The sequence below is a fragment of the Austrofundulus limnaeus genome, unplaced genomic scaffold, assembly GCF_001266775.1.
Source record: "Austrofundulus limnaeus strain Quisiro unplaced genomic scaffold, Austrofundulus_limnaeus-1.0 Scaffold432, whole genome shotgun sequence".
Lineage (NCBI taxonomy): Eukaryota > Metazoa > Chordata > Actinopteri > Cyprinodontiformes > Rivulidae > Austrofundulus > Austrofundulus limnaeus.
In genome coordinates this window covers 159,858-167,637 of record NW_013952834.1, presented here as the reverse complement: position 1 = coordinate 167,637, position 7,780 = coordinate 159,858, and the positions used below count along the sequence as shown (strand labels likewise).

General features: G+C 40.4%; 1 long non-coding RNA gene and 1 pseudogene across 1 annotated transcript in view; both read right to left on the bottom strand.

The window, feature by feature from the left end:
- Positions 1–7,780, bottom strand: part of LOC106529271 (uncharacterized) — a 17,981-nt gene that overhangs the window by 8,300 nt on the left and 1,901 nt on the right. The window lies entirely within an intron of this gene.
- Positions 4,287–5,683, bottom strand: LOC106529270 (secretory carrier-associated membrane protein 1 pseudogene; annotated as a pseudogene).

The window sequence follows — 7,780 nt, the reverse complement described above, 5'->3', positions numbered from 1 at the left end:
CTCAGCAGACAGTTAGGTTTCACTTTCACCCGAGAGCCTGCATGAGTCATGGGCGGGGTGTGTGGGGAGGGAGGGGGAGGGGGGTCACTCTGCCATGAGGAAGTTTGGCTTGAAGACACGTCCCAGGGGTGTTTCTGGTCCCCACCTGTCGTTTTGCTCCTCAGCATGCCTTCCTAAAAATGCAGCAGGATTTCTCAAACATGCATGAATGAGTCAGAGCAAGGCTTTGGGCATGTTTTTTTATGAGAGTATAACATTATAACATGATATGAAACTCAAAAAAAGTTGATTTTACATTATATTGCCCCTTTTAGGAGACAGAGGTCAGATTCAAGGCGTTTAGAAATGAGGTGAATCAAGTTTATTTTCTATTTATAAACATGTAAACAACATTTTAATAACAACAGAAGGCGACGTTACTTTATTATGGTATAGAATTTAATTAAATGCCTGAGAAACACATCATTTTGGCCATTTAAACATCGGCCAGAAAACTGCCATTGATGCACCCCTACCCTAAAGCAGTCACTGCATGTGCCAATGTACTTATCTTTTCTGACCACATCCAAAATATGCAGGTGCTTTAATAACATGACCCCCACAGATTTCAGGTGTTCACTAATTTTAGCTGTTCTTCATGATTTCTCTGTGCTTCTAACAGTTTATAGAAAAGTTTTCTAGATATTGTACCAATTCTACACTGAAATAATAGAGAAATAACTCCCGTATGATCAATACGTTTTTATCACAGTTCCATTTCAAATGTTGTGGTTCTCAATAAAGGCTTTACTACCAAAACAACTCCTGTGCCAAACTCATACTGGTTCTATATGTAAAAAAAAGAATAATCTCTTTTGCCAGAGAGCAACCTCAAAGCAACATTAAATGTCTGATCCGATCCTCCTCCTGTTATCTAAAACTGTACATGGAAATGAGTTACCACAGATCAGAGGGTTTGATCTATTATCCCTCCAAACCAATATCTCTAGTTTAGTCTGTAAAAGCTGGCTGACATCACTGACATGTAGTGTTTGTAAAAGTTAATATTAAAACTAACTGCAGGAAGGTGAGCTCATGTTATTCCACTTCAATCTGACTTTTTATGATTGTTTTTGAACATGCAGTTTACAACATTTTCACTGGTTGTTGGTCTTCATGAGCCCACCTTAAGATCCTAATTGTTCTGGACTACAGTGAGTTGTTGCAACAGTAGCACTTTTGTTTTTATGTTTGAGTCAAAACAATAAAAACTGATTCTAAGCCAACATCAGGCAGCACTGGAACCATTTAGGTCAAAATTTCAGATGCAAGGASGACAATCCTTGGACTCACAGTATGAGCTTGATTTTCAAATGGACATGAGGTAAAGATGAAAGCTTTGGTTCTCAGTGTAATAAGATTAATGTTATTAAAGGCAGAAGGGCAGATAGACTGATGAGAGAGAAGAATGAAGTAGTGACCTTTTTGAAGAACAAGGTAAGGAGAGAGGGAGGAACCCTACTGTGGAATGGAAAAGAGAGAAAGAAAAGGAGGGCTGGGATGAAATGACCCCGGCAAAAACAGATTAGTCGACCATGAAGTGGATTACCAGCAATGATAGTCCCTCAGAGAGCCGGCAGTCCCAAACAACGAGACGACTCGCTTTATGAACACAGTGATTGGTATCAGTCCAACCTGTCTGCCTAATGAAAACACATTTAAACAACTGAAAATACTTTGTATAAATCTTAAATGTGAAAAGGAAATAATGTAATTTAACTGGTGATTTTTTACTCTAAATTTATTTTCAAGTAATGTTTAAAAGAACAATCAGGGCATGTTCTCAGACAATACCTTGTCAGCCTTAGAGAATAAGGGAATGTCAAACTGGTCCCTGTTTTATGGCTATTTTTAGGTAAATAAAACTAGTCTTAGTGAACAACATTTTGGTGTAACAGAATACTATAACAGCTAAAGTTAAATCTCTACACAGTAAAGTATGGGATTAAATTTGTGGCATGACGATTTTAAATATGCGCTTAAAAGCATAAATTAGCTTTTCTTTTTTTCTTTTTTTCTTTTAAATTTTATTTCWTGTTAATACCATAAATATACAAAACTGAAACTATTTCACATGCGACAAAAGCCAGACAGTAGTGCATTATTTTTTTTCTTTTCACATGTGATTGATGAGGATCAAACTTTATAAAATATACAGGTGTCCCTTTTCCTGTTCATTTCTCTCCAATAACACTATCACAGGTATAAAAAAACCCCACAGTTTTCTGTCAGCAGACTTCAAAACACATTGTTCTGTAATTTAAATCAGCTCACCAAAATACACCAAGAAAACTACCCACTGTGGCAAAAAGGCTTCAAATAATGGTTTCAAAGTAAGGATGCATGGACATCATGAGGGTGAGCGCAGCAAAGTGTCGTAATAAGTTAAGGTAAAACAGATGGGAAAGCGTCACAAAGCAAGGTTTGAAAACAAATTTATATGGACATTTGGTAGATTTCTCACAGCTTTTCAGAACATTTTAACACTTCAGGGTTTTTTCTTATAACTGTTCACACACACACCTTCATACAACAAGCTCACTTTGCAGGGCTAAGCTGCAAAGCCACTGAACACTTTTTGCAGCCTAGCACACAAACCAAAATAAAACATAATTAAAAAAATCAACACAAAGACAAATGCAAATAACTTAACACCATAAATAAAAACATTTTGCRCCGACTTTACAGTAAAACGAGAAACGTGCAATGAATTCAAAATCAAATCGAGACAAATGCAATACTACCATGGCAATAAGAGACTTATTAATTAATGAGACCTTTAAGGTTTTTTTTGAGTAATTACAGCAGCTATCATTCATGTCATTCACATCTTCAGRCGTTCACTAACAAAAAAATAGTAAATCACACATCCACATTTTACTTCAGTGACAGCAGTTTGTAAAACGTTATTGTTTGTCAATGAATGCATCGTAGTGATGAAACTGAATGAGCATCAAGTTGAATCCCTGTATCGTTCATGTTCATTTTGGCTACAAGTTTTCTGTTGCCAGTAATCCAGCAGAGGAATACTGACAGAGGAACACGAGTGGAAATGGGACTATTAGCATACGTGGTTAACATTTACACAGCATCGTAAGGACTCGAGACAAATTCAATCACTGTCTGGGTCATCTCATGTGAGAAAAGGTAGCTCAGTTCTCCGTTTGTATGAAGTGTGCCTTTGTTTTTAATGTTTTTATACATGAAACGTGATAAAAGGAGGCCACAATCAGGCAGCTCTCAGATTAATAGCAGCATTAGTTTTTCAACACGGGTGATTGGCTACAAACAAAACTGGGTGAGAGCCACAAACTTGAGTATTGTGTGAATGCTAAACATATAAAGAAATGGAGACATTTTTCAGAACTTGTGTTTGAATGCACCAGGTCATTTCAATCAGGAGCAACCTCATCAGTCAGGACATGCGATCACTTCGCACAGAAATTTTTTTGGGGAAAATAAGGCAAAAGTTCCCCCAAATCTGCCTTTGTGAGCCTGATAAATGGCAGTGGAGAGAATAATGGTGTCCATGTTTTTCCTCTATTTTTTTTTAGCTTGAGTGTGCTAAACATGCTTATTACTATCATGCTGAACCAGCCCAACTGAAGAAGCACACAGAAGATATTCAACTGAGAAATATCCTGGGGCAGGTTCTTAAATAAGAACATACATATTCCTATTTATAGGAAACCATTTCTTTTTTATCATGAGAATTATACTGTCTTGCTACAAAAGCAGAGATACTGGTTAAGGTATAGTGTACCTTCCATGTCCAATRTTTACTAAAATAAATAAGTAGCTCAGAGTCACCTTTTTTGGGTGAAGCACACATTCACACAGATTCAGCCATTAAAAAAAAATAAGAAAAGAAAAAAACAGAACTATGCGAACACCATCATAATCAGATTATAACTTCTCATGAGTCTACACTGAAGCTGTTCGGAGGTCATCACCATGAAAAAAACACAAGGTACGCTAGAACCCCTGCCTGATCTGGGAGCCCGCCTCGAGGGAACTGAAGGGCAAGAGAAGCAAAGGTAAGTGTGTGAGACGAAACCCTCCCACACAGGACACACCTCCATTCACTTAGTGGACGTGAGCAGGCGGTCACCTCTGACTGTAAAGCAGATTGTGTGCATGTTGTAGTGTCTTTACGAGTCTTTCAGTTTAGATGAAGACACACAACTCTGGGCCCTCGTCTGTTATTTTCCTTCATACTTTACAAAGAGAAATGTGCAGATGAAACATTCATGAAGGTGATCGGTTTGATTGGAGAGCCTGCAGGACCAGAGTTGTGTGTYTCCATCGTGTGTAGAAGCTTGGATGTGTCTTGTTGGGAGTTTCTGTTGATGGCTGAGCTTTGAGGGCCCCAGCATTGGATGCAGCGTTYGCGGCTGCATTGGCAGCTGCGGTTTGAACGTTCTTGTTAGACATGACTCCGGTCGCAAGCTCCTGCTGAGCCTTCTCGAAGCTAGCACCAGTGGTACGGTACAGCACGTGCACCTTTTTGAACATAATGAGCGAACCCACAGACAGAGCAGTGAACAGAGCTGCAATCAGCAGCATGATGATGCCCACTGGGATACTTGTGTTCAGACCAGTTAGAGCTGCAATCCAGCCACATGTCCCCCAGCCAGTGATTCCAATCGTTTGAAGGACATGAACCCCGAACTGACAAATGTGGACGAAGAAGAAGACAAAGAAGCGGAACGAGCTGTCGCTCCTGAAAGTCCCGTAAAGTGGTCTGTACCAGCAGACGAACGAACACGGGGTAAACAGCAGAAACCAGAGCATGGCGAGGCCAAAATCTACACCACGAGACGCATCCACAATGAACCACGCCAGGCAGCCAAACATGTTCACAAAGAGTGTGCCTGCGTGGAACAACCAAAGGTTGTACATAATCTTCACGGTCTTCTGGAACTCTATAGGGATGTCCACAGCAATATCGTGATAAAAACACGGGCCAATGGGAAACTTCTCTGGTAAARGAGGCCAGTTGTTTTTACGTCCTCCTGCCACTCCGTGGGACTGTAACTCTCTTTCCCGATGATCAAGCTCTGMAGCTTTCTTCTCCAACTCCTCCTGCCTTCTCAACAACTTAGCCTGAGCACGTGCCTGGTCCTGAGTCTGGTGCTGTGAGTAAGCTGGAGGCTCTTCTGTTGGCTTCATGATGGCAGGCTGTGTGTTCTGGGAAGTTGCAGGAGCAGGTTTGGGGGTATTTCCCGGTGCTGCCATTCTGGCATCTGTGAACGCGTTATATTCCTCCAGACCACCAGGAGGGGCAGACCGTGTCACCTGGGTCACTGAAGGATCCTGAAAAGGATTGCTGAAATCCGGGTCAGCGAACCGATTGCTGTCAAAATCGGACATGATATTGTCTCTCTAATAACAGTTTCCCTTGTGTCAAGACTGTCCAATTTTACAAGGAAGCTTCAGCGTTTTGACTTGACTGCCTCTTTTTGTTGTCTGCAGCCTTCTACGCCTCCTGCTGACAGAGACCTCTAGCTTAGCCCATTAGCCAGTAGCTTGAAAATGAAATAAGCTTTTCTTTCTCTTGTCTGTTCCAGTCTCGAAGGTTTCACGCTTCCGTTTTGTGAAAAATCAAACAAACAAGATGATGAGATTTGTTGATGTAAAACAACTTGTAAAGATCTGAACTGTCACTTTAACCTGAAGTATCAGCAGTTGTGGTAAAACGGGTCCAAAATTCTGAAGCAATGTCTGCTGGATCCTTTCTGTCAAACTAAAACCACAACTTTTATTTTGCAGGACAAATACCTTTGTGTGTTTTAGTTTGTGTCAGCGGACCGAGAGCAGCTAATCCTGTTTGACCCCCAATCCCACTCAGATCTGCAATGGCCGAGTTTTACTGACACGTCTGAAAATTGGTCCGTGGACCAGAACGTTCTGTCAACCGAGGCAGAAACTCATGAAAGCACAAAGAAGACGCGCAGGATTTATTTTATTGTAGAAATCATCGTTCAAAAAAGGAAGTCTGAATAATAGCAGAAACCCACTGGGATATCTTTAAAAATCTTTATTCTCATCTGACTCCAATCATCTCCATACAGCAGGACACAGCACAGGCCTCAGAGTCAAAAGCCTTGAGCTCGTATCAGGAAACCAAAACCAAAACAGCCCAGTCTGTTCCAGAGACTCTCTGCACAACTCTAAAATTCTTCTCCTTTCCACTCAATAATAATGAACTGACCTTATATTGTACATCTCTTCCAGGTTACACCCCTGAAGGTGGTAACTTTTACGTCAGACATTAACGTAACCAACTTTTGTTTATACAGACAGAAAGAACACATGATGACACATCAACTCTCATTCTCTGTTTTAAACTTAAGACTGCAATGATCAAAATGTGTAAAAATACAATACTGGATCTAACATTTACTCAACCAGTTACACAATGTCCTTCATTACGTTTTCCTGTTTTACTTAGTTTCCATTTGGAAACGTAATGAAGAACTTTGTCTAAATCGACTTCATTGGTTTTCACAGCCTGAAAATAAACGGAACGTCTGAAAAAGACGAGTTCTGACCATTTTTTTTCATCCATTTTTTGGACTCACTAGCAGAACGTGGTGCATGTGAGACTCTTCTACTCATATAGATCTTATCAATAAGTGACAAAAATCGGCCGATGTTTGATTCAACTTAGAAATTCAAGAAAAGGTCAAATAGGCTTTTTACAAGCGCGCACACAAATCAATAGCCAAATGAAATGATAAAAGACAGCCTTCCTTCTTGCTGACATTTTTGTCTTTCCTGCTGTGGGGAGGTTTTGATATCGGGGCCCCCCCTCAGAGGAGGATGGGGGTCCACTCTTTCCACGTCTTCCCCCCCTCCACTCAGCCTAAATGAGGGCTTTTTTCGCAGCTGTTGGTGCGGGGTGTCTGCTCCGGGGAAGAATGAGGACTTCCTGTGGAGGGCCTTTAAGAGTGGGGCTGAGGAGTCTAGCTCTCCCGTCCCTTACAGTTCGTCTCAATGTCTCTCGCTCATCCTAAATGGGGGTCAAGCTTCAAACCAGGACCAGCTGCTTTCAAAGACCCTAAAGAGCAGTTCTCCACCTGCCCTTTTCTCCCCTCCCTTCATAACCTTTTCTTCTTCCCTTTCTAAGTGAAGTTCCTTCTGCTTTTTTTCCCCAACCATCAGYCCTCGCTTCCTCTCCATCCTGTCTCCATCTGCTCATTTTAACTACTGTACAGTATTTGTAAATGTTTCAACCATGTACAGGATAGCAGTTCGGAGCCACATTATCTGGAAACTGTTTCAACAAAACACACTTGGTTTCATCTTAGTCTTTTTAAGATTTTACACAATGAAGATTAAACTATGAAAGATTTGCATTGTGATTGCTTGCAAGTTATTATTGCCATGGTTTTCCTAAAATATGTTGAAGACATGAGAAAYGTACAATTACAACCTGAAATGTTTGCATAAACAGTAGGGCAGCCACAAATGATTATTTTTATAGTCGGTTAATCACCCTTTTTTTTTATTAGTCAACTAATCAGATCAAACGTTAATTGAATATAAAACACAGAGCTTATCATGCCAGAATGCAGCTGCTATTATATAACCATGGTTAGATTTTAGCTATATGCTAACTAAAAATAATTGCTGTGGAAGGCACAGATTGGGTTGTACATGTTTCTCTTTCATTTTCTTAAAATGATCCCACACTTTTCAGCTCTGTTGCCAGGTAGCCATGATACCAGAGCCTGTC